At 46.7% G+C, this 26,891-nt stretch overlaps 1 protein-coding gene across 3 annotated transcripts in view; it reads right to left on the bottom strand.

Moving 5' to 3' along the window:
• Positions 1-22,796, bottom strand: part of AGPAT4 (1-acylglycerol-3-phosphate O-acyltransferase 4) — a 103,828-nt gene extending 81,032 nt beyond the window's left edge. Inside the window, exons 1-2 of one of the 3 annotated variants that reach the window (XM_076002811.1) lie at positions 22,527-22,793; positions 21,975-22,118 (exon numbers count right to left, since the gene is read on the bottom strand). The gene's annotated coding sequence lies outside the window, so the exon portion shown is untranslated. Of the gene's footprint in view, positions 1-16,243; positions 16,454-21,974; positions 22,119-22,526 lie in introns of those variants that run through there. The other 2 variants (XM_012759626.2, XM_012759627.2) reach the window with 2 other exon arrangements.
• Positions 22,797-26,891: the final 4,095 nt, after the last annotated feature.

Raw genomic sequence — 26,891 nt, 5'->3', positions numbered from 1 at the left:
AAAAAAAAAAAAAAAAAAGATGGAGCAGTGCTCTGGATACCCACAAGGGCATTGCTGGCTCCAATAGTCTAGAAAGCTGCCTATAGGATGGTTTCTTCGGGAGGCAAAAAAGCAGAGGGGCAGCAGTTTAGATTTCTTAAAGGGACACATCACTTGTTAGAGATGAGGGCACGGAAACCCGTCAACACTCCGGGACAGGAACGCCCGGAGCGTGTGCCGGGTGGGGGGCACAGCCTCAAGACGCCCCCGGACCACTTTCCTCTGGAGCGCCCTCGGCCCAGGACACGGGGAAACTGAGGAGCCACGGGAGCTGTCAGCCACTGGGCTCTTGCAATGAGAATGGAGAATCCTCTTTCCAACCAGATTATCTGTTTGATTAAGTTATTTTTGGTAAAAGTTAATGAAAGTTTCATGTTGTGAATGCCCAGACTTTGGGGAATTCCCTAACAAACCAAACGGATTGTGTGTATCTTGACTAAACTAGATTTCAATTCTCCCTCTGCGTTGAGGGTAGGAGCTCTTTCAGTTGTCATATATGTTATAAATTAATAAATAGAAAATCATTATAAAAATGTAAAAAGAGGCCCCAGGAATTTTTCTTTTAAACATTTTTCTCTGAGAATATAATTAAGTTGGAACAGAATGACTTAGGAGGACCAGGAAAAACAACTATGAGGAAGCATATTTATAGTGACAGAAAAGATATTTACAATATCTAGAGTCAACAGAAACAAATACAAGCCAACTTTATAAGACAAAAAAGGTATAATTCTGTAAAAAAGTATGAGCCAACTTTATAAGACAAAAAAGGTATAACTCTGTACTGAGGAAGTACCCTGGATGGTAAGTTATCAAACATTTTTTTTTAAATGTCTGAAATTTTAAATATACAAAACATATAATGTGTTTTACCACATTGATATCATGTTTGCTTCATTTTTTAAAAAATAAGGTATTATAGATATTGAAGCCATCCCTTAATTTCAGGTTGAAATTGGTGTGTTTTTTCCTTCTGTTTTTATTCTTTTATTTTATGTATATATATTCACAAACAATTCATGTTTGAATCCTTTTGTAATTTTCTTTCTACATTCAATGCTGTGTTTTCAAAATTTTATACATCTAGTTTCAGTCATTTTAATTTCAAAAAGAGTATTCTTTCAGAAGATTACACCAAAAACTAATCTATTCCCATACTGATGGGCATATAGGTTATTTCTACATTTCTTCACTGTTATAGACAATGTAATAATGAACAGTAAATTGGAACTGCTGCATCATTTTGGCATGCATACCTCCAATACTACTATATATTATTAATTACAAATTGCTTTTCAAAATGAGCGAACAATTAATACTCTAGGTGAATATTTTGGGTTAGTGAGATAATGGGAAATATTCATATGCTTACCTGTATTTTCTAATCATTCTACAAAGGATATTTGCCACTTGTTTAATATCTTTAAATTTAAAAAGCTCAAGCTTTTACACTGCACTTTTTCAGATTACATATGTTAATATGTATCATTTGATATTGAAAAAGCTCTGTGATTTATTAGTATACCCGTTTTACAGCCAGGGAAATAGAGGTTTAGGGAAGTTCTATGGCTTGTTTTGTTTGGTCACTAAGCTGTTCAGGTTCCTACCTCCTCTAAGCCTCAGTTTCCTCTTCTGTCACTCCCATCAACCTAACTCACAAAACTACTGAGGGAACGATACAGGATGATTAGAAATGCTAAAAAAGTAAAATGATTTATATGTGTATACACACACACACACACACACTTCTTTCACCTAATATTTATGGACCATCTACTTGTGGGACTGGTTATGTGTCCTCATGGTTATGTCCCTCACATCCCTGTCTGTCCTCTGTTCACAGTAAGAAGTAACCAAGCATTGGGGAATAGAGGAGAAACATATTCATACAAAACCTCAGGGTACCATTTCATTTGGTCCTTCCCACGGGATGAAGCATGGTTTAGCAAATCCTTGGGTTTACTAAGACAACGTACGACTTATTCCTTTAATCCCTGGATCTCAGCTTAACTTGATCAGCAATTCATTTCTTAAAGATCAGTAAATAATGACTCAAATGAGAGAACAAAAAATGGATTCAGTACTTAGAGCAAGTGCATTTTGCTTTCAGATAATTCTCTCCACAGGACTTCCTAGTTTCTAAGAAAGCAAATCCTGGCAAGAACGGAGAGCTCTGGAAATACAATGCCTGGGCTCAAAAGAGCCAGAGCCCTAACGATGTTAAGAAAAAGCCTCCAACTGCAGAACACGCCCAGCAAATGGTTCTTACCACTCTGAGCGAACGTTCCACAGCACTTCTAGAGCAGAGAAACTCTAAGGCCAGATGGGCCCATAGAATCAACACTACAGGATTATGGGTCGGACCAACAGCCCTTCTGACAGTTGCTTCATTCATTCCTGTGATAGCTCACACCTGAAGTTCTCCTTCATTAATTCTATCATAACAACTTGTCACAGATCTGAACAGCAAAGAACCTTGCATTTGAAAGTCTGAGACACAAAACATCCCTGCTTCTTTAGCCTCAGGCAAGATTTTGGGCAGTGAATGAAAAACACTCAGCTGTAGCTCCTCAGATATTGGAGTTACCACGTGACCCAGGAACTCAACTCCTAAGTATCTACTCAAGAGAAATGAAAACATATTTCTGCACAAGAACTTGTACACTTGTGTTCATAGCACCATTATTCATAAGAGCCAAAGGTGGATACAGCCCAAATGTTCATCGACTGATACATGGATAAACTGGATAAACACAATGTAGTATATATCCATAAAATGGAATAGTATTCAGCCACAAAAAATAATGAATTACTGAGACATGTGACAACATGTCTCAAAAAATTATGTTAAGTGAAAGAAACTAGCCACAAAAGACCCCTGACTATATGATTCCATTTATGCAAAAGGCTCAGAATAGGCCCATGCACAGAGACAGAAAGTACCCCAGTGGCTGTCTGGGGCTGGAGCGTTGGCGGTAGGGAGTGAGCTAATGGGTATGGGGTTTCTATTTGAGGTGATGAAACCGTTCCAAAAGAAGATAGTGGTAATGGTTGCATGACTGTGAATACACTAAAAGCATTGAACTGTACACTTTAATTAACTGTACATTTAAATGGGTGAATTGCACAATATGTAAATTATATCTTAATAATGCTGTTTTGAAAAACAAACACCGGCCCCACAGAAGACAAGATACACGCAGCAGCTTTCGGTCCACAGAGTACTCTGACCACACGTCACAGCACAGGAGGAGGAAATGAGCGAGTCCCGGAGCAGAGAGGAGGGCGCGGGAGCTCCAGCCTGCAGGGAGAAGGCACTCCACCCTCGGCCAGGCCGCAGGGGGAGGTGTTCACACAGGGACCGCACATTGGGGAAGTAAAACGGACCCGCCCAAACTGACAGGATCTCTGTGAGACTAGGCTGTAAATGAAAGTCGGGCTGGACCTCACCTTTGACCCTACGGATGTTAAGAACTGGCTGACACTGTAAGGTTGCCAGGCAGCCTAAATAAAAGAGCACAGGGGAGCCATCTGCAGGCATGCCCGCCAGCAGCAGCAGGGACTGCCGCCATCTAGAAGAATTAGGCTTTGTGCATAAGATCCAGAGCAAATCCTCAGCGGATCAGAGACTTTCCCCCTTCACACGAGGCTGCTTTTGATCACCTGAGATTAAATACCCCACAGACACAAGTTCCTATCAGCACTGCTCCCTAGTGTGTGTGACAGGTGACCCTATTTGCTGTAGCACACTGTGATTAAATTCGGATGAAATTTCAGGGCTCAGATAAGTGAGAGAAATGACACCAGTGCTACGAATTTAGCTCCTTCAATAGCCAGGCAGATTCTGGACCATCTTCCAAGAGTTTGTGTTAAAGAAAAAAAAATAAGTATAAATAATATTTATTATAAAAATTAAAAAGAAAAAAAATGGCCAGGCAGAGCGAAGCTGACAAATCGTCCCCAGAGCAGGCTGAGGAGGCAGAGCCGGGGGAGGGGAGCAGACACCAAAGAGAAAAGAGTTCGTGAATGAAATTTGGTGGATTGCCAAAAGCTTCATTAATTAATGAAATCAGTGGGGAGATAAATAATTGAAAGGAAAGAAATTGGGTTCATCACTTTGGCAACAGGGACATTTTCATATATTCCAGGTAGGAGACAAATGAGCCAGTAAGACAGAAGTCAAGAGTTTCTGTCCCCTTCTCTCCAGTTCCAGGTGTGGGAGACTTTCGGCTTTCCTAAAAGTCAACCGCCAGCATCATATTTAAAACACTTTTGCTCTCTTCCCATGGACCTGCTACCCTGGCCAGCAGGGAGTGGAGACAGCTGTCCTCGTGCGTCCTCTAAGCCCTTATTAGGAACCTTCCTGTCCCCTCAATGGGATGTTGGGGCCACGGGTGGAGCGCTAAGGGAAATGGATCAGGAATAAAAGTCGTAAACTTAAAAATTAGACGAATGCTGAAAAATTCCAAATATCCATCACCCAGTGCATGAATAAACATGGTATATCCACACCATGGAAGACTGCTCAGTAATACCAAGGATTAAACTACTGATCTAAGGAAAACGTGGATGGACCTCAAAAACAGTACACTAAACAAATGAAGCCAGCCACAAAACAATACATATTGAATTAGCCCACTGATATGTAAGACCTATAAAAGGCTGAATTATAGAGAAAGAAAGTAGATTGCTGATTGTCTGGACTACAGGTATAAGCGAGCACCAATTCCATGGGCACAGGGGATTTCTGGAGTGACAGAGGGTTCTAAATTGGATTTTGGTGGTGGTTATACAACACCAAATTTTCCAAATTTGGCATAAATTTACCAAAACTCATTGAACTTTACACTTTAAATGGGTGAATTTTATGGTATATAAACTATATCTCAATAAAGGCATCAAAAATTAAGTGAATGAATGGAAGGAAAAAACTTTTAAGAACTGTTGAAATCACAATATCAGAAAACAATACTAGGAGCGATCTTTGAATATAAGCCAATTTAATTTTCTTCGTGGACACCAGAAAGGCATGTGGGCAAGAAAGAATGGGAAAGAGATGTAAAATAGACAAAAGGAAAAGACAGCATCAGTCCCTTCTTTTTATGTCATAGTGAGGTAAATACAGGCCTGTCTGGTTCCATTAGCCATGCGCCCACCTGGCCTGCCAACCCCAGTTCCCCATCACAGATACAAGGTGTCATGGTGCACCTGTCTGTCAGATTTGTACTCACCGGTAACTGCCCTGCTCTGGCATTTTCTCAACTGACTCACCCAATAAGGGTACCCACGAAATAAGCTAGGCTAACCGAGCATGATTTACCACAGTTCTGGTGGACACATGCCAGCTTCACATGATCACCCATTATTTCCTAAATTGAAATACCTGGGAGGAACAAACTCCTATGCATAGAATAAAGGTTCTAGCATTTACACTTCCCGACTTTTGAAAACAGGGGGTTTTGTCTGTCTCCAGTCATGCTTATTTCCCTGTTAGATCCCAAAGACTGAGGATAGCAGTTCAGAGATGACAACTGCAAGCTCGTTCTGTGCCTTAAAAAGCACCTTGCCTCAGCCACGATCACGGGAGTAACTCAAAACAGCAGCAACTTTAGCTCACCTTGTTCCATCCTTTCCTGTTTGAAAACAAACTCCCTGCAAACAGGGTGGGCAGATGCTCCACATACCTCAAAGTATCTAACAACCACGGCTAGAATTTTGCTTCTTAAAAAGCTACCTTCTCTAAATTAATAAACTTGATGCTCTTGGTGGAAATTCTGAAAAGTACATTTTTATTCATGCCTGGAATCACAAAGACAGCCAAAATACAGAAAGAAAAAAAAAAACACAATTAAACTGACACAAGAGAACAACCACCTCTCAGCCATCAGAGGGAAGAAGAGTTCTCTTGGGGAAACTGCAGGCTCGGAATTAGGCACCCTGTATCAGGGAGATGGTTATTAATAGTTCCCAAAAAGACCCATAGAAACAGCTGTCCTCATGGACACAGAGAGACATTCTCAGGCTAAGTTTAGAAAGATTTGGTTGAAAGTCTCATCACACGGCTAGATGTGAAGAACTTGGGGACTGTTCTGCAAGCTTTTAACAATAATTATTTTTTAATGGACAAATAAAAGTTGTGTATATTGATGGTATACAACATGATGTTTTGATATGTACACACTGTGAAATGATAAGCTAGTTAACATATCCACCGCCTCACAAACTTTATTCTTTTATGGCGAGAACATTGAAAATCTGTTGTAGCCACGATCCAGTGAGCAACCCACTATTATCAGCACCAGTCACAAAGCTGCACGATGGATCTCTGGACCCCTCAAACTTCCACAGCAACGCAACCATCCCGTCTACACAGCGATGACCCTAACAGGATCCTGGCTGCCAGGAGCACGCTCCGAGTTGCTGGGCTGCTGCTGATCGTGGACTTGTTTCAGGGAGCCGCCCTGTCTCACGCCATCCTGCTGTGCACAGCCCTCCGGACCTGGGGGAGGACCAGAGTGACAACGATCTGGCTGGTGGGCGTGGAAAGTCAACCAACTCTAGACCCCGCGAGAGACGGGCTGCGTCGTTTTCAGGCCCTGGTCCAAAGTAAGAACGTGGGCCTCCCTTTTCAAAAGCTTTTCAGAATTTCAAAAGAGCGAGGGCAGAGCCTTACCCCAAGTACAGGCCCCTGGGTGACGGCACAGTGCACACCCACATGAAGTCACCCCGACTCAACGGTGCCCTGACCTTACCAATGAGGCGGCTCCTCGGATACGTCCAACTCGCAGAGACATTTAGCAATCGCTAGAAAGTATATGAGAGCAATATGGAAAAGGGTCCACTGTTTGCAAACATGTCAGCAGCTAGGTCAGCTGAACGCATGGATAAGCTAACCCACGGGCACGTGGCGAGATCACCGGTGAATGGCACCGTTTCTGGCACCCACCGTCAGCCTGCACAGAGCCACGCCGGGCCGACCCTCGCCCGCACTGGCTGCACACGCTGGGGCTGGGGACACGCTGGTGCTGAACTGCACCCCACGTCAACAAACCAGAAGCAGCACCAGCCGACTGGGCGGTTTGCGGCTCTGACTTGCGGCTCTGACGTAGGTCAGGCTTCAGCTGAGCCGCCAGGACGAGGGGCAGGCCACCGCTCCCACCGCAGGTGGGGTGTCCACTTTCCCCCGGCCCCTTCCTCAGAAGACGCCTTCCTTCCCTCAGCAGGTATTCACGAAGGTGCCGTCGTGGGGAACGGCCACTGACGGTCCCGAGGAGCTCACTCCACCACGGTTAAGCACAGTAAGAAATTCCAACTCCAAGTCGAAGACCACCCGCCACTCCCCGGGACTGTGCAGCGTGTAGTGAAAATAAAATGCCAGGGTCAGGGCAGCTGGCTCCACCGGGGCGGGGAGGACGCCAGGAGAGTGTCAGGAGAGGAGCTCGCCTCACTGAACCTTGACGACGGCCTGAGCAGGGCTCCACCCTGCTCCATACCCACACGCCCGCCCCGCCTGCCCGAGGCCCCACCGCCGCCCTTCTGCCACTGCTGCCTCCCCAAACGCGCCTTTTCTCCCCAGACCCTGCTCGAGTCTGCGCCACCTTCCTGCCTCCCCCACCAGCCAGGCGCATCTTTCCCGTCTTCCCGGCCCCTTCCACGTTGACTGTCCAGTTCACTATTACACACTGTGACCACCGCGTGATAAAATGACAGGAGATTCTCAGCGCAGTACCTAGGCCAGGGGTCCTCAAACTTTTTAAACAGGGGGCCAGTTCACTGTCCCTCAGACCATTGGAGAGCGAGCACTGTGGGCCCGGGACGAGTCCCCTGCTGAGCAGGACAGGTAGCAGCGGTGAAAACACCAGGAGGGCCGGATAAACGTGCTAGGCGGCCCGTATGTGGCCCGCAGGCTGTAGTTTGAGGACGCCTGACCCAGGCTGTGTAACACAGAGCAGTGTCACCTCCCTTCCTGTGTCCCTGCCTTCCCACGGGGCTGGATTCCTTAGGAGCTGTGTTTTTCATCATTGTACCAACGATGGTTAATAAATATTCATAAAACGATGAGCTGAATGGTTGGTCACGTCCGCCACACTGCGCCAGAGAAATGCCCGGCTGTGGCTTATTAGTGACGTGACCCCGACAGGACACAGCTGCCACGCCGCCTTCACAACGAGGCACCGTCGTTGGCGAATCAGAGTTCAGAAAGGCAGGACACCTCACCTTCCTCGGTCCCGCTAATAACGTAATGTTGCTAAGCTACGCCGGATGTGGGAAAACTCACGATTTAACTCTACCTCTTTTCTAGGAATATATGTTGGTCAGAGACAATAGAGCATTCCAGACTCTACCAGAACTTTCCACCACACCAGTAAAAAAAAAAAAAAAAAATCTAAGAGGTGTTAGGAAATAACAAGATCAGAGATAAGGGGATTTCCTGTACCCGATTTTGTCCTCTTTATTCCTCTTCTCCTTCATTTCGAGGAGACCTTCAGCTCCTTGCTGCGTTCTTATAACGTGCACCGTGGGCGCTGAGCTGGGCAGAGGGAGAGGCCGCTGGCGCAAAGGCACCAACCTGTCCGCTGGAGCAGGGACGCCAGAGCCAAAGAGGGGCCTGCAAGCATGACAACGCGGCCCCAGGAAAGCCACTTAGCCTCGGTTTCCTCGTCTGTGAGATGGAGACACTGCTAGCACGTCAGGGGTTGTAAGAGGGTTATTCCTAGAACCTCGCCTGGCACCTAAGCTTAAATGTGGCCGTCACCGCCACAGCCACCACCCAGGCCTTTGTCCTGGCTCTGGTGTTCCTTTCGTCAAAGTCGCCACCTTCTCCCCGCCGCCCTCCCTCCTTCCACCCTGTGGTTCCATTCTTCCCATCTCAGCAGAGTCACTGGGAAAACTGATAAAAACAAAAAATAAGCCGACGAATGTGACTCAGCTGGCCCAAGGTGGGGCCCAGGCAGGTTGGTTTTTAAATGCTCGCAGGTGACTCTCACATATGCAGGCGAGGGTGAGAGCACAGGTGAGACTCTGCCACCAACACCGATGGGGGGGCGCCAGCCGTGCCCCCCCCCTCACGCCCCAGGGCTGCCTCCCAGTGCCCTGCGTACTTAGGCCACCAAACCCTCCCTGGCCGGCTCCAGGCTAGCTCAAGGAGCTTGCTCCTGTGGTTAACCTCCCATTCCTTCCGTTTTAGTCATGGCCAGGAACCAAACGGGGAACAGATGCCCCAGGACACTGCACTCCTGTGCTTCGAAGCCACTCAGAGCACAGCTCCCGAGAAGGAGGCTGCTGCAGGGGCAGAGAGAGACCCACCAGCCCACCTGGACCATCACCCACAGCAAGCTCCTTCCTTCCTCCTGTGTGCGTGGAGGAACAAAGTATTTTGAATGAAAGAACTGTCTGGAAAGTTAAAATGTGCAACTTAATTGCCAAATGATAAAGGGAACAAAACCTGGTTGTCAATGGCGACCTTTCCAGGTGTCATTGGGACTTTCTCGCCTTAGTAAGCAGAGCACGACGGACACGCCACGGACAACAATGCAGGAGCCTCCTTCTGCTAGAATCTGGGGGAGCCGCAACCACCACTAATCTTCCAATGGGCTGTTCTTTCTCTTCCTACCTGGCTGTAGATCGTTGCTTTCCCACTGTTCGCTGGGGACGTAGACAGCCAAGCTTAAGTCAGTAATTTTAGCATTTAGCTGTGTAAGGAGGTTCAGGGTAAAATCAAGCCTCATAGAGCACATAGGCTTTTTGCCCACTCCATACTTCAGGTTTGGGGCTGTGCTCCACTTGGTTGAGTCTGTCCCCTCAGATGTGGATGATTCTGTCTCCTAAACAGGTGATATATTTTAGCGTACTTGTTGGCTTAACCGGAATCAGACAATGAACTTCTGTGATGGACAGCCTCTTTTCCTACTTTCAGCAGGCCCCACCCCATAATGCCCACCCCCTGCCCTGCAGCACACACACATTCTAAAATGAATTTCACTGGAATAGAAAGTCACTCTTATATGTAGGTCTCATACCACCTAAATAATTTGACAGCACTATTTCCATTTCCAGATGGTTTATGTGAGATGTTGGGTGGAGTGATGCTTCACATTCATGCTTAATAGCATGGTTTTTAAAAGAGCATAGACACACATGAAACAAGCCCACCAACCTTCATTATTCTCCAATATTTCAAATAAAACTTGGTTGGCTTGTCCCTGGGCAAAGAGCACAGCTCAGATTTTCTCTGCCAACGTCTTGCTGTAAAGAGGGGGGAAAAAAGTGGTTTATTGGGGCAGTTGGATATTGGGTTCTCCTCTTCCGTCTGTTACAAGTTCCACCCACACCTCCTACTTCCCGAGGGAGGTTTGGGTTGTGTTATTCATCAGTCCCACCGGGGAGTGTGAGACCCCTGAAGGGATGGGTACCCGTCGTGGGGCTTGTTAGGACTTGTACTGGCAAACTTCACGTGTGTTCTGTTCAGATTTCAAAAGACAACCCGATGTCAGAGAAGCCTTTATGAGAACAGGAGGGTAACTTATTCCAAACAGTGGAGAAAGACATGGGAGAAGCCAGGCAGGAGCGCTGAGGCAGCAGCTCCTTGCCTAGGAGACACCAGGGCACAGGGAGAGGAGGAGGGACCAGAGCCAGCCTGGGCTAACCCAGAGAAGGGACCATTCCTAAGGAGGCAAGAGAAGCTGTGGGACAAACATGGAGAGACCCAAGCAACCCTCCATCAGTGCTGCCACCAGGAGGAGAGAGACGGGGAAGAACCAGTAACAAAGGCAGGCATGTCCTCAGGGAGCCTCGCACCTGACCCCCACCCCCAACACTTAGATCCCCCACATGGGGACGGAGGGTGGGAGGGCAGGACCTTGAAGCCACCCTTCCCTACTTAGAGATTGTGCAGTTCTTTCTTCTCAAAAACTTCTGCAGCAACACTCCCTTCAGCCGGGCAGGCTCTGGCCGTGTGGGGTCTACAGCTTGTCCCAAAGTTGTCCAAGTACCCTAGTCCTCTGAGATGTTGTCTTGAAATGTCACCTAAACTTTGCACGTTACGTCGAAGCATAACCCCATTTGTTTTCATTTTTAACAAGTTCTTTTCCCTTGGATCTTTCATTAAAATGGATGCAGGAGCGAGACGGTCGCGTTCATTCCGTACAGTGGACTCCCCGGCACACCATGGAACGGCCCCAGCATGAGGGCCTGGCTAAGAAGTCCCCATGGACGCCAGACTCCCCGCTGCCCGGGCCAGGAGACAATGGCCACGTGGGCTGGGACAGAGGCTGTGCCAGGCCAGCTCCTGGAGCCAGGACAACATGTACAAGAGGGAGCCGGCCCCAAGTCCTGGCGAGTCCTAGGGCCCGCAGAAGGCAAGGAGTGGCCTCAGCTCTGTGTCCCAGCCCTGCTCCTCTGCAAGCCACACAGCTATCACAGTCCCCAAAGGCCCCCAGGCTATGCTGCTGCTCAGGGAGAGAAGGTAAGGAAGGAGGGGGCCACGTCTCCAGGTTCTCACTAGCCGACTCTCCCCGCCTGTTAAGGCCACCCGAATCCTCCTCCCTCCAGGACAATAGGGACCCTGTGTCACAAGGTGGAACCCATAACAGGAAAAGGCAGCTCCAGGCCTGCTCTGCAGCCCCAGGATGCAGCCAGACCCCATCATACAAAGCACGGGTTTAAGGAAGGCGCGTATTCTCTGGGGAGCAGAGCCAGGCACCTGCTGAAGACCAGACTGCCTTAAAGACAAACAACGGTCCAGCCCTTTGCAAAGACGGAAGGGGTAAGTCCTAATGGAACAAAAGTTGGAATGACTATAAATAATTAAAAGAATCAAGCACATTTTAAGAAATCTCTATGGTCCTCTCTCCCAACTTACTCTCAAACTTTAACCCCATCACAACTCCAGACATGGAGACCAAATTAGGATTTCGGACGCCACAAAACCTTCATGATATTATTTGGTCTTAAGTAACTTCTTAAATTTCCACACGATTCAAGGAGGGTTAAGATGGGAAATTTCTGCACATATTAAAACAATAAGAAGTCTTTTCGCCCTCACAGAGAATTCAGGGAGATCTCAGCAAAAGCAAGAACATGCATCACAAGTATATGTGACTGTTTTTGACAGTCCTGTACAGAGCAAAGCCACGGTGTGCTCAGGTAGTCCCGGCTCTGTGACTTTAGGAAAGTTAGTTAACTTCTCTGTGCCTCAGATTAGAGAAAATAATTCATAACCCTCAGGGCTGGAGCAAGACTGAAATGAGATGTGCTACATAAAGCACGCAACTGGTAGGAAGGGCTGCGTAAAGGATGCTGATTATTAAAGTGCATAAATGACTGACTGCATTACTAAGCAGAATACGGTTAAGTGCCCATTGGGGAAGAGTATCAGAGAAAAATAGTTTTTTCCTGAATTTACTATCCCAGAGTGTCAGAGAGGCCTTCCGTAAAGCCAGTTGCCAAATCCTGCTGGACTCTCAGACCTGCACCTCCCCACCCAGGCCTGGCGAGGGCGCTCAGCTGTCGCCTCCTGGGTGAGGTGCCAGCCTGGCCGGCTCGCTCCGCCATGTCCCGCCCCAGCCCCACACCATCGGCCAGGCCTCGCACCTCCAGCCTCTGGTGGGAGTGAGCACACTGGCAGGAGTACTCGGCCTCCCAGACCTAAAGTAGGGTTACTCCCCCCAGGAAGCACTTCCCAAACCCCAGCCTGGGCGAGGCCAGGCACGGTCCCCTTGCGGTCCCCTTGCCGTGCCCCTGGGCGCTCTGCTCCGCATGCTCCTCATCCCACCCCCCGCGACAGTGCGATCCAGCTAGGTTTCCGTCTCCCCTCCAGGCAGCAGGCTCCTCGGCACTGGCTGCATCTGGCCCATCTTTGTGCCCCCAGCGCCAGGCAGACGGTTGGTGGAATACGAGGGTTCAGTAAAAATGCCAGAGGAGGATTCTGGACTTGCGTGGGAAGTTGGAATAATAGACTCCCCCAACCCCATCAATCTGAGGTCCTGGAAGGGACTTAGTGATGGTGGAACCGTGAGGGTCCCCCAGGCAGGATATGGAACCCCGAGGGTCACCCGGGGCTGGATATGGAACCCTGAGGGTCACCCAGGGACTGGATTTGGAACCCCGAGGGTCACCCAGGGACTGGATTTGGAACCCCGAGGGTCACCCAGGGACTGGATTTGGAACCCCGAGGGTCACCCAGGGACTGGATTTGGAACCCCGAGGGTCGCCCGGGGCTGGATATGGAACCCTGAGGGTCACCCAGGGACTGGATTTGGAACCCCAAAGGTCACCCAGGGACTGGATTTGGAACTCCGAGGGTCACCCAGGGACTGGATTTGGAACCCCGAGGGTCACCCAGGGACTGGATTTGGAACCCCAAAGGTCACCCAGGGACTGGATTTGGAACTCCGAGGGTCACCCAGGGACTGGATTTGGAACCCCGAGGGTCACCCAGGGACTGGATTTGGAACCCCGAGGGTCACCCAGGGACTGGATTTGGAACCCCGAGGGTCACCCGGGGCTGGATTTGGAACCCTGAGCTCCCCACAGACCGAGTCTGGAAGGCTGAGGCCCCGCAGGGCTGGGGAGCCGTGCCTTACCTGAGGCTGCAGGGCGGCCGGCTCAGGGAAGTGGGGAAGGCGGCTTCTCACCCGTTTTTCCAGTGAGTGAGAAAGGCCAGGGGCGGACAGGGAGGGAAAGGCTGGAGTATCCACAGCTGTCGGTGGGTGGGGTCTAGGAGGCCAATTAAAAGCTCCTGAGGCCTGGGTGGTGGACGCATTCAATCATTGTGAAGGTCGAGGAAATGGGGAATGAAAGCAGCAGGTGAGAGTGAGGATTATAAAGCAAGCAACTCTCTCAACTCCTCCTTTACCTGTGTTCACCTGTTCCTCCCGAGAGTTCCACATGGGCGTGGGAGGGGCCCGTCAGAACATCATTGAGGCGGTGTGGCACTTCCCTAGACTAGGGGTTCTCAACTCCAGGTGATTTTGTCCTCCTGGGGCATATCTGGCAATGTCTGGAACAGTCACAACTAGGGGTGGGAGGGGACTCCTACTGGCATGTAAGGGACAAGGCCAGGAATGCTGCTAAACATCTGTGCTGCACAAGGCAGCCCCCACCGAAAAGAGGTATGTGGCCCTAAATGTCAACAATGACAGAGGAGATTGAGAAACTTTGCCCTAAAGCAATGTCACCTTGGGAGGACCTGGCCGGGAGGCAGCAGATTAGGCAAACCTGACCGCCTGGCTTCTGTGTGTCTCCAAGACACAGCACACTTGTTCAGTGCCAGGCGCTCTGCTCTGTGCTACAAGTGGTGCAATGAAAACCCGTGACATCAGTGAGCACCCAGGCGGTCATTTCAAACCACAGAGGAATCATTGTCATGTGATGTAATTCTGCATCTAGAAAGAGCGACTGTTTATGAGATGGAATGGGTGGAAAGAGAGCGCTGGGAAAGCAGAGGCCAGGGGCGGGGAGGTGGGCGCCCAGGGTTGCCAAGCCTCCTTCCGCCCTGGCCTCCCCACAGCCGAGAAGAAGGCAAAGAAGAGGAAAGAGCCAGGATGACTTACACCTAAGATCCAGGCCATGTACCACGATGGCATCCATTGTGTGCTGATGGCTACAGCACCCTGGGAAGAGGAGGTGCTTGATTGAGACAGAAAGTTCTTTAAAATTTCATCCGCCTCGGTTAACCTCTGCCCGCAGAGAACTGACAGCTCATGAGAAGCCCGGGGAGATGGGCAACAGACCAGATTCCACTCCTGGATCAATTCCCTTCTCACTCTCATTTCAAAGTTTGTCTAAGATAAGCCCTGGCACAGTCTTTTTCAGAGAATGATCTGCCTTTAAATTCAGTGATGGATTTGTTGAAAGTCAACAAAACAAAAGAAAGGCGTCTGACTCCACCCACCCACAGCCTGGGAACTAAGAGCAGCCGCCACAGGTATCCTTAAGAGCAAGCTCCTCAGTGAGCTCCGTGGCGTGGAGATCTGCCTTAAACACTGCTGCTGAGAACAGTCCACGTTTAATGTGATACACGTAGTGCGTCGTCACCCACATATTTTAACCACATGGCCCTTTTCCTCCGCCCAACAATCTCACATCTCTGGCTAAACCACAAGAAAAACAACACTCCCTGAAAACTATAGTAGCTGATCTTATAAACACTGCTGTTAGTTTTACTCCAAGTTCTTTGTAGTATTTCTGCAGCTCTTAAAAACTAGGGGGAAAGGCATGCAAGAGGTAGGTCTACACGGTAGAAGATTTGTTCATTATCTCAAAAATATTAGCTTGGTGCAGTGGTAGCAGCCTGTAGTCCCCAGCTACTCTGGGAGCTAGCCCAGGAGTCAGAGTCCAGCCTGGGCAACATAGTGAGACCCTGTCTTTAAAAAATAATAATAAAAAAATAAATGACTGCAGTGTCTGCTATGTACCAGGCTGTGCACCAGGCACTGGAGACAGACGGAGGAATCCACCACAGCAAGAGATGAAGGGTAGTAGCCCAGAGCCAGGCTTCTGGCAAGCAGTGGTCGGGTTCACATCTCAACTCTGCTACTTATTCTGATCCTAGGTGAGTTGCTTAATCACAGTAATCTTTATCGGTAAGATGGAAAGTGATAATATCAAAGCTTTTACATGCTAAGTTTGTTATGAGAATAAAATTAATTAATATATGTGAAGTCTATGTGTAAGGCTGGTGGCAGGCCCCCTCCCTTCCCTATATCAAAAAAGAAAAGGCTCAGGAGACCAGACCCGCCAAGGATAAAACTGCCAGGCCCCGCTGGGAGCAACCACAACCAGATGTCCACCGAGATGAGAACGTTTATGGCTCCTGGATTCCACAAATACCGCCAGCCCCTCCTATTTCCCAATGACCACCCTAGGTCACAATGGAAAATTCCCAGCTCTTCCCGCCAGAAGTCCCTAGCCAGGCCCGAAGGGTATAAAAGGCCTCAGCCCCTTCAAACGGCAGCGACTTCTGGGGCCCCCATCTCTTGGAGCCCCAGAACCTCGTCCAGGAGTGTATAATAAAGCCATGTGGTTTGGTCCCCACTCTCTCTCCCTCTCTCTCTCTCTCTCTCTCTCTCTCTCTCTCTCTCTCTCTCTCTCTCTCTCTGTCTTTTCTTTTTGCTGCCGCTGAAAAACCTTGCACTATGTACAAGGGAGCTTCAGTAAAGGTGGGCATTATCATTCTCATATATTCTACAGGCGGGCCAGTCACCTCAGGGTCTCCAATGGCCTCTGCAGGTTTCTTCCAGACTGAGGAATCACATCCTGCAGGAATTTCTGTGTCCAGCTTCAAAATCCCATGAAGTTCAAAATGCACCTCCTCTCTCTTGTAGGATCCTATGTAGAAATGACCATGAAATAGCTATTACGTCTAATAGCTCTTGGGAACAGCTTCATGCTGATCTCATTTGAGATTGAAAAAAAAAAAAAAAAAAAGAACTTGCTAAACGTTTTCTCCCAAGGTCAGCCAAGCAGAGGAGTGTGGTTTTCCAGATGAACTTTGTCTTATTGCCCTTATAATGTTTAGGCCGTGGTGGGGAAATCCACTCTACTAGCCTTGTGTTCCTTTCCAAGGTGCATGCTTGCTCTTTGGCAGATTGCCTACCTGTTTCACTTTTGTCTTTATTTTGCTCCTCCATTCTGGTTTGCTCTACTTCTTCCTTTGACCCCGAGTCCTACCTTTCAGTCAACATTCATTCATTCATAGAGGCACACACCCATCTGTCATCCATCCATCCATTTATTCAACAAATAGTATTGAGTATCCTGTCTCAGGCACCATATATTATGGATATAGCAATAAATAGGGGGAAATTAAGTGGGGAAACAATTCTACTAGAGGAGCTTCATGATATTAGGAAACAGAAAGAGAAAGTACTGCAACAAGGCCCTAACATTCTTTACATTGGGTATTTAGATTCTCTGTGAGTTTCTGGTGAACTGTGTGAACTAAAATAAAATTTTAAGGCTCACCTCGCCCCCACCGGCTGACTGAATGGACCCCCTCATGGCCAAAGGAATATCCTAAAATTAAATTGTCTGCCAGGAGGAGGGAGGTCAGACTTGCCTCTTCATGCCCCCCTCCCTTCTTGGGGACATCCTTTGTAACCCATTAACAGGCCTAAGGGTGTGCAAGACAAACCTGCAGGTCCTCAATTTCCACAACAAATCTATGTCAGGTGGCTTATCTCTGATAACAGCTCCTTATGTTAAAACATTCCAAGCCTTTAGAAAAAGCTTCATGTCTTTAACCAACTACAAGCCAAAGAATCTTTAAACCCACCTATAACCTGTAAGCCCCCGCCCTCCCAGATGTCCCACCTTTTTGGGCCAAATCAATGTATGATATTGATTTATTTATGACCCACGTATTGATTTATGACTTTACTCGTAACCCCTGTCTCCCTGAAATGTATAAAAACCAAACTGTCACCCAGCCATATCTGAGTCCACTAGCTCAAGGCCTCTTGGCAGTGGCTCTGGGTCATGGTCCTCGAATTTAGCTCAGAATAAATCTCTTTAAAATTATTTTACAGAGTTTGGCTTTTTTACATTGACAACTGCTATTCCTTTATAAGAGGGATGAAAGCTGTAAGGGATTGAAACCCACTTGTTTTTGTCGGAACAAGACATAGACTTGCAACGTGTTATGGAAAACAAGTTCTGAAGGACATGAGGGTATTTAGTAACCCAGTGGGCATACAGTTTGAGGCAGGTGGGGGTTTTTTTTTTTTTAAAATGCTATCCTCTGAGCCCATCTGGGGGGTGAGCTATAGTCCCCTGGAAATCTGTAAGTAACTCTCTATGGGGGGACCCGTGAGAGATATCTCACTCAGCTTGTTCTTTCAGAAAGAGGACACACAAGCCTTTTATTCCACTTTATCTCCAGGGTCAGAAACCCCACTTCTTCCCATTTACTTAATTAACAAACGTTTACCATCCTTATGCTCAACCAACATGGCAGATACCAGAAAATTATGAGGCAGACTACAGTCAACAGCTAATCACTCACTCCATGCCTGCTCAGCACAGGCTACATAGAAAACTGTGCAGTGAAATACACATCCATGTCACAGCCAATAAACACCTGGATCCAAAGTAATATGCCCTGGTTTAAAGGGCTGCTTCCACATCTGTTTCCCTGTTAGTTCCTGAGCTTGTTTAGGGCCGAACTGGTTTCCTATTGTTGCTATATCCATAATATACAGTGCCTGAGACATGGTATCAACACTATTTTTGAACAGATGAATAAATGGACGGATGAATGACAGATGAATGTGTGCCTGTATGAATGAATGAATGAAAGAATGAATGAATGGATGGATGGTGACTAAAAGGTAGGACTTAGGGTCAAAGGAAGAAGTACAGCAAACCAGATTCAAGGAACAAAATAAAGACAAAAATGAAACAGGTAAAAAAAATCTTTGTGAAGCAAGAGTGCACCTTGTAAGAGGACAGGTTAGATAGTGTTCAACAAAAATTGTTCCTATTTTAAGACATTTCCTCTTATTCTCTTACTACTCTTATTGGAAGAAAACAGAAATCAGCCAGTCACAGATCCTCCTTGAAAACCCCTCAGATATTTGAAATCTGTAACAACTGAAACTGTATCTTATTTTGCTCACAGTTGCATCCACAGCCCCAACACATAATAGATACACAAGAAGTATTTGTTGAAAGAACAGTATATGCTTTAGGCTCTGCTTTCTCATACAGCCTTGGTAGATTTCAGAGCTCCAACTCTTACACTCCAAACCGATTCACTGTCTTAGACAAAGACCGATGAATTAGTTACCCAGGCCCTGGCTGATGTCAGAGGATTTTTAAGCCAGGCTTGATCAAACATATGCTTCTCCAAATATTTAGATGTTAAAAAACCATTTAGAAATGTGAACTCAGCTTCTCCCCATACCCATCAGACCTCCTTTTCAGAACACAGCAGATCACGCAAAGTGTATTATGTTTACCATACCCTCATCTGAGCACCCCACAATTCAAAGCAAAGGCAATGGTAGGAATTACTAGGATGACATTGTGAGTTCGGGGTTCCCTCTCCCCCAATGTCTTACTTGTTTAAAGATGGGTTTAAGTCTGGCCTTTAGCTTTTGAGCTTCAGCTAAAAAAAATTATTGGATGAGAAAGGATTCCACTTCCTATCCTTCTTCTAACAACCTTTCTTGTCCTCATCTGTAAGAAAATTCTGTCCTTTACATCGACTTCTTATTCTTTCAGCCAGCACAGCGTATACCTGCTCTATTCTACACTAAAGACTGACTTCTCCCTGCTTATAATAAGAACCCTGAGCCAAGATCCATCTCTTATCATCCATCTCTGCCATCTGGGACACCCTCACCTTCTCCCCTTGAATCGCCTGCCTCCTCTCCTCCAAAATGTCAATGTCATCTTCCAGCCCTTCCTGCTAGCATTCGTCTCAGACTAACTGCATTCTCCTTCCAATCCCCTTCACTTGCTCTCACCTTCTCCCCAGCTGCGCGCCCATCACACGTTTTGCCACCTGTCTGGAGGGCTACAGCTGCTGCCTTCTTCCCCAGCTTCACAGCGCCCAGTTCAGAGCCTCGCAGACAGCGAAATCCCAATACCATGAGGACTGTCACTCTAGAACTGACTTCGTTAGTGTTACCTCTAGCCAGCCTCTTTCATGGGACCCTGCTTTCACTCCACATTCACAGCTCCAAGTCCCTCCCCCAGGTCAAGGCTGGTGATTATTTTAACCTCTACTCAGGATCTGGATGTCGCAAAGTGGTTTTTGTTTGGTTGGTCGGGGTTTTTTCTTTCTTTCTATACTTCCAAGGGATTCTTGCTACTTTTCCTTTAAATGCTATACCATTAGGGTTTTTGTTGTGAAATTCCCAGATCTGGAAACTCAAGAGCACTCCCACCATAAGACGTTCTCTTACTCGCTGTCAGGCTGCTTTGGAAGGTCGCGTGGTAAATCTACATCCTTGTGGACAATTTTCAGGCTGGAAAAACAGGAACTTAGCATGACTGCCTTCAGAACTCTTTGCAAACATCAAAGCCTACAATCCAACCACTTCTCTATGTGTACTAGAATGGGCTTTTCCAAAATGTGTCATATTCTTTTTAGTAATACTTTTCTATGTTTTATGCCCTTTAAATTGTTCTCTTTACTCCATTTAGCTCTAGTTTGGTGCACGCTATTTAACCCCATTTTCAGATAACGTTTGTATCTTAAATACTTAAGACCTCTTGCATCATAGTAAGTTTTATAAGACATTGATGATAGCGCATCTAGACAAGGAGCTCAGGGAACAAAACCTCATTAAAACCACTTCTTCTTCCTGCTTCTTCAGGGCACGGTTACTCTGAGGTTTCTAAGTAATGTTTTTGGCTTTAATAGCCAGAAGGTATCGTGAGGGCTAAGTGACCTTCACAAACCTTAACCAAAATTGCAGAAAATTTTAAGAATCAAAACATGGGATTACTACTGATCGATCCTATAAAGGCTGATTTGGTAATCTGGGATGCCCATGAAAAGAATGGTGCCCGTCAACAAACATTTCCTTACATGTACTAAATAAAAGCATCAATTTAACTGATACCTGCTAATAGGCCCATTGGGACTATGTCTTTTGAAGAGATGTGTTATTTGAGTCTAATTATATTCAACTTTGCTTATTCCTAGGTAGATAATCATCTTCTCTCATCTCATACTTTTTTCAGAAAACCAATTTTTTTTCTCCCCATGGAGAACATTCAGAAGATGTAGTAGTAATAATTTTAACTTAGGATTTTTGATTTGCTCCCATTCTCTCTGCCATCTTTACACTTCCCTAAACACACACACACACGTTAACACACGCACTTTCTCCCTTCTCTCAAGATAACTTCTCTTCCAGCTGAAGGTGGTTGACTAATAAGCACAGACAGGTTGATCCACAGTTTTGAAACAGGAAAAGTCCATCAGCTCTCACCTTAATGAGAGTGAACAGCCTGGGAACTCCATCTAAGAACAAGGCACAAAAACGAAAATTGAGACTCCTACTGGGGAGTGACCATTTGTTGCTCATACTTGTTGAGCTTCAATATCGCGCTAAGTTCAGACCAGAGCCAAGACCCATCTGATAAACATGGAGACTTCCAGGCAAAGCCGGGCAGAGGGTCCCGTTGTACCAGTGTGAATTCTCAGACATTCTCTACAACTTTATTCCAAGCATCTCGCCCCCATAAAGCATTTACGTGTTACTTCCCCTCAGCCTGGTCACAGGGTCAGTATCACATCTTGAGAAGTGTTTAGGTTTCCTAAAAAATAGAAAAGAAAGACCAGACACTGAAGTCTTACGTAAACAACAAAGTATTCCTTCTTTAATTCCTAGATATGATGGAGAATGCCTAGGCCGAGCATCAGGTAAATAGAGAGGTAATTACAAATGCCCGTTTCCTTGACAACTCCCCTCCCCCACCCCTCCCCGCCGCCACAGGGAAAAACCAAAATGCGAGTGAGGAGGGGTAGCCGCGAAGCCGCGCGGCTCCTCGCAAGCCCGAGCGGCCGCCGACCGGCGCGGGGAGCCGCAGGCCAGACACGGAAAGGCAGATAAACCCATTTCTGTCGGGGCTGCTGCATTCCGCGTAGTATTTTTGCGGTTGCCATAGAAACGTCAGAGACGGAAGAACATGTTGCATGACACAAAAGAGAGCAGCATGGAACAGAACGCGCTCCCGGCCTCGTCGATGGCCGAGGAGCAGGACGGCGTAGCCGGGAGCGGCGGGCGCGCGGGGCCGGGGGCGCGGGCGCGGCGCACGGACGGAGCCGCGGGGGTCCGAGCCCGCCCGCCCGCCGCGCCCTGCCCTGCCCGCTGCCCGCGGAGCCCGCACGGCCGGCGCGCGGAGGAGAGGCGGCGGCAGCGATGCGAGCCGCGGCCACGCCCGGCGGGAAGGTGGCGGCCCGCGCGAGCTGCACCTACCTCCTTCCTGGCAGCCCCGGGCGCACGAACCCGGCGGCCAGGAGCCGAGACGGAGCCGCCGCGCGCAGACTGCCGCTAGTTCATGGGGCTGCGAGTCGGCCAGCACTGGGGAGAAAAGGCGAGACTCCACCCATGGGGTGGACCCTTCGGGAAGGAAAAAAAAAAGTGGTCCTCGGCTGACGTCTCTCCCCACTCATGTCACTTCCTTTTAAAGCTACAAGTTAGCAGTTACCGGGAGGGAAGGTCGCGCTGGTGTAACCCGAGTCACTCCCTCCCCTTCCAATTAGCGCGCGGGAGCGCTCCGGCTGGCTTCGCGTCCGCGATCTGCCCGAACCAAAAACAAAGCCCGCCAAGTGGCCTGCCTTCCTCCCCCTTCTCCCAAACCCTGTTGCGCCCCCAAGCCGGCGGCGGCCCCTCCAGCCCCAGCGCCCGCGGACTCCGGCCCGGTCTGGGCTGCGCCCTGGAAACTGGCCCCAGTCGGCTCGCCTAGAATTCGGCAGGTACCGGACCGGTCTGCCAGGCGGCACTGCCCACGCTCGAAAGCGCGCTCACCTCTCCTCGGCCCGCCGCGCTGGGAGGAGGTCGCCTGCCTTCCCCTCCGGAGAGCCCAGAAGCACCTTCAACAAAACACGCCTTAGCGCGCACCGGATGGAGACGTTGGGAACGGGGATGAAAGCAGCGCGGAGGCAGCCGGTGCGGTGCGCCCTCGCCCGCCAAGCCCCAGGCACCCGGGCTGCTCCCCGCCGCACGCGCGGGCGCGCGCACACCCAGGCGCACACGCACGTGCACGCGGCATGTACACGGCGTGTATTGGAGAGAGGGTCTGGGCAGAGCTCTACAATGAAAGAGTGTCCGCACAACTTTACAAGGGGGCAGGCTGTTGGAAGTCCAGAAATGCTGGGTCTCCAATATTCCTAGAAAATTATTTCAGTCTCAAAAGGGTCAAGGTGTATGCCCTTCGCATGTTAACTGTTACGGCCATTGTCACAAATAACATGTGAGTATTTACATACGGTTCCCCAGCTCATTCCGTTCTTTAGATGCGTACCATCTACAGGGGGAAGATAAATTGCTCACAAAGAGCTAGAACACATTGCACAATGGCTAAGAGTGATGAAAGTGTCAAAACCAGTGTGCAGTGGAGCCAGAGAGGACGGAAGGGCTCTCCTGGTTGCCACGGGGAGGCATTCAGAACTCAGGACACAGGCTTGGACGGGGCTCTTTAGGGTGGGTGGCATTTTGAGGGGACAGGGGAGGGGCAAAGCAAGGGTGGAGAAGAGGATAAAGGACATCTGGGGCAGAATAAGGATCAGAACAGAAAGCCCACTTGTGGCAACAGCTTGTTTTAACATCCATGCAAAAATGAATTCGACCAGACAGTAATGCTTGTAAAGATGTTTATGAAAAGTTTCTTGCAGCTGATGCAATGTTTAAGAGTTCTCTCTCATAACTTTTCTAATTCTGTTTTATAATCCACTGGTTTCTAGGTTTGGTGGAAACTTTTCACCAGGGCTTTTCAAAGTATTTTTCAAATAGAGTTAGACTGTTCTTCACAGTCGAATGCTAAACAGGAATTTATTCCAAAATCTACAAATTGCACACATTTGTGCTATATTTATTACAAGTACGGTCAATTATTTCAATGGAAACAACATAACATTTAAAATGTTGACAAACTGCAACTCATTCCGATCTCAATACGTTAATGTCTTTATTCCATTACTATGATAATAATTATTGCTATGCTTATTATTGCTAACACTTTGGCTGTCTAGACAATGTTGCCCACAGTCTCATTTATCCCAGAGATAGCTGAGAAATATGGGAGTAAAAAATTACTACTTCTAAAAATTTAGAGAACTACAACATTCATGGGTTAAATCCTACGCGCTTTATCCAGAGTCCCTTTAGAGTCTATCCTTATTTGATAAGCCCTTATTTAGCTGTTTCTATCTTAACAGGATATTGTGAACATTTCCAGATCATAATCTAACAATTCAGTTGAACGAATATTTATTGTCTGTGCTAGTTGCTGAAGACACGGAAACAAGAGTAAGACATGGACGTTGCCCCAGAGTGTTCAAAGTCTTAGAAGGGAGAGGGACACGTGGGCCATGATGACAGGAATGGAGGTGCTGGTGGACCTCTGTCCCGGGGTCAGAGGTGGCCTGAGAATGGGAACAGGGAAGGGGGGTATGTGTACATAGTAACTTAGCTCACAGCACATTCCAAGAGGGGTGAACGTGTATTCCTCAGTGAGACAGTAAGAAATAAATACTGATAGTTGGAGAAAGAAGAAAAAAAAAATTAAAAGTAGATACAAGGCATGAACTGATAATTCAGAAAAGGATACATAAATGGCCAATAAACAGAAAAAGATGCAACTTTACATAAAAATATAAGTACAAGAGATGTAATTTTTGTGTGTGTGTGCCTATTCGCTTGTCAAACATTCCAAAAACTTTAATGCTATTATTGTACAGAGGGTGCAACATGGTGGGCTCTTTCCTCTCTCACCGGTGACAGTAAATGGATACAATCTCTGAGCTTCAACAAAAATTTTCCTGAGCCTTTAAAATGCTTATACTCCTTAATCCAATAATTCAACTCAAAATAATTTATACCAGGGAAATAAGTTGAGATAAATTCAAGGATTTAGGTACATGTATATTCATCAGAGCCATTTATAATAGAAAAGAATGGGAACCATCTGAATTTCTGAAGTAGCAGGTTGGCTATGTAAATGGTGTGATATATGATGAAGCACTCTACAAAAATTAAAAATCCTATTTTTGAAAGACATAGGGAGACTTATGATATCCTAACCAAAAAGAGAACTAAGCTATATATAAAATATGATTCCCTTGTTATAATTACACAAATATATATTATATTGTGTATGGTGGGTTGAATAAGTGTCCTCCCAAAATTCACATCCACCCAGAACCTCAGAATATGACCTTATTTGGAAACAGGGTCTTTGCAGATGTAATTAGCTAAGACGAAGTCATGCTGGATTAGGGTGGGTCACAGGTCCAATGTCCTCATACGAAAAGACACACAGAGAGTAAGGCCATGCAATGAGGGAGGCAGAGATTGGAATGATGTGTCTACAAGCCACACATTGCTGGCAACCACCAGAAGGTAGGAGAGGTGCATGGAGCAGATTCTTCCAGGAACAAGCCCTGCCGACACCTTAATTTCAGACTCCTGGCATCCATGGAAAATAAACTTCTGTTGTTGTAATTGTGGCTAATTTATTCTGGCAGCCCTGGGAAACTAATACAGTGTATAAAGGTGTCATTAGACCACCAACAATGATTATTTCTGGATAGTGACACTGACGATTTTTATTTATATTTTATTGCATTTTGAAGAACTTTCTGCAATGAACATGTATGACTTTTATAATAAGATTATGATTAAATAACAAATAACCCAGGGTTTCTAAAAGCATACTGTTCAAGGGCAATTTAGGACAAAAGCAAAGAAAAATCAATGATGATTATGACATGTGAAATCCCAAAGATTAAAGTATTTTCAGAGCCCTCTGTGAGGTAGAAATCTGTATATTTCAGAAACTTTTTTTAAACCTAAGTTTTTTAAACCTAAGTTACTTAAAATCATGGTATCATTTATCTAAAATGTGAACTCACCGCCATATATTTAACAGCTGTGCTACCTAGTTGAGTTACTAATGGCATGATTTCAAACTGACCATTCTCTTAACATATGGTTATCTACACATTGACAGTATTTGTATTTGCCTGGTTTTGTGAATATTGATATAGATATTCCTATAAATCTATATACAGTTTGAAATTTTTCTTAAGCTATAAAATATAAAGATATAAATTTGCAATTATGATTACTTTATTGGATGCTAAATTAGGAATTGTGGCTGCTTAGAGGAGACAAAGGAAACATATAAATAATAAAGTTAATTTGATATTTAGAATGTATAATCTTATATCTAACAGTTGTATATTTCAATAAATTCTAATTGGGTTTTAAAAATGTCACATATATGTTTTCAATAACCAAAAAGATCTTAAGGCTGTCTTATTATTGCAAATAATTTCAGGTACTCTCAAATAGGTTTAACATTAATTATCACTGAAGAAAGCACAGAGGAACCAGACGAAATTTCTTCCTTAATCAACTATTATTATGACATAAGTCATTCCCAAAAGATGAATGCATTTATAGAACCCTCTGTTGATTATCAGCTCTTGATGAGTCTTAACTCTGACTTTAAGACTTGCTGTCTGTATTCACTGAGCTATTTTCTCGTTTTAGACACCCTCAGGTCAATTCGGCATGGCTGGGTTCACTGGAAAGTCATCCACTCCCCTCTTCTGAACCCAGCAATGAGCGACTTGAGATCAGACGATGCAGGAGTGAATCTACTGCAGTCAAAGGAAGTGAATTCGAATCAGTTAGTGCCCAGGTGATTGGCAGCAAATTGAAAAAGATACCAGGGTTACGATCTGATTTGAAAAGAGAAGGTAATACAACATAAATACTGAAACTTAGCATTTATATTCTTCACAACCAAGTGAAAAGAAAGCACATAAGTTTGAGTGGTATTTAATTCGGGCTGATTTTCACTTCATTGCACTTTACATATTGTGTGTGTGTGGTTTTTTTTTAATTGTTTTTTTTTTTTTTTGAGACAGGGTCATCTTCTGTTACCCAGGCTGGAGTTCAGTGGCATCATCATAGCTCACTGCAGCCCCAAACTCCTGGCCTCAAGCAATCCTCCTGCCTCAGCCTCCCAAGTAGCTGGGACTTCAGGCATGCACCACAACACCTGGCCAATTTTTCTATTTTTTTGTAGAGACAGGGTCTCGCTCTTGCTCAGGCTGGTCTCAAACTCCTGGCCTCAAGCAGTCCTCTGGCCTCGGCCTCCCAAAG

Source organism: Microcebus murinus, chromosome 5 (genome assembly GCF_040939455.1).
Source record: "Microcebus murinus isolate Inina chromosome 5, M.murinus_Inina_mat1.0, whole genome shotgun sequence".
Classification (NCBI taxonomy): Eukaryota; Metazoa; Chordata; class Mammalia; order Primates; family Cheirogaleidae; genus Microcebus; species Microcebus murinus.
The sequence above is the reverse complement of the archived record's forward strand: the minus strand, read 5'-3'. Positions and strand labels throughout refer to the sequence as shown.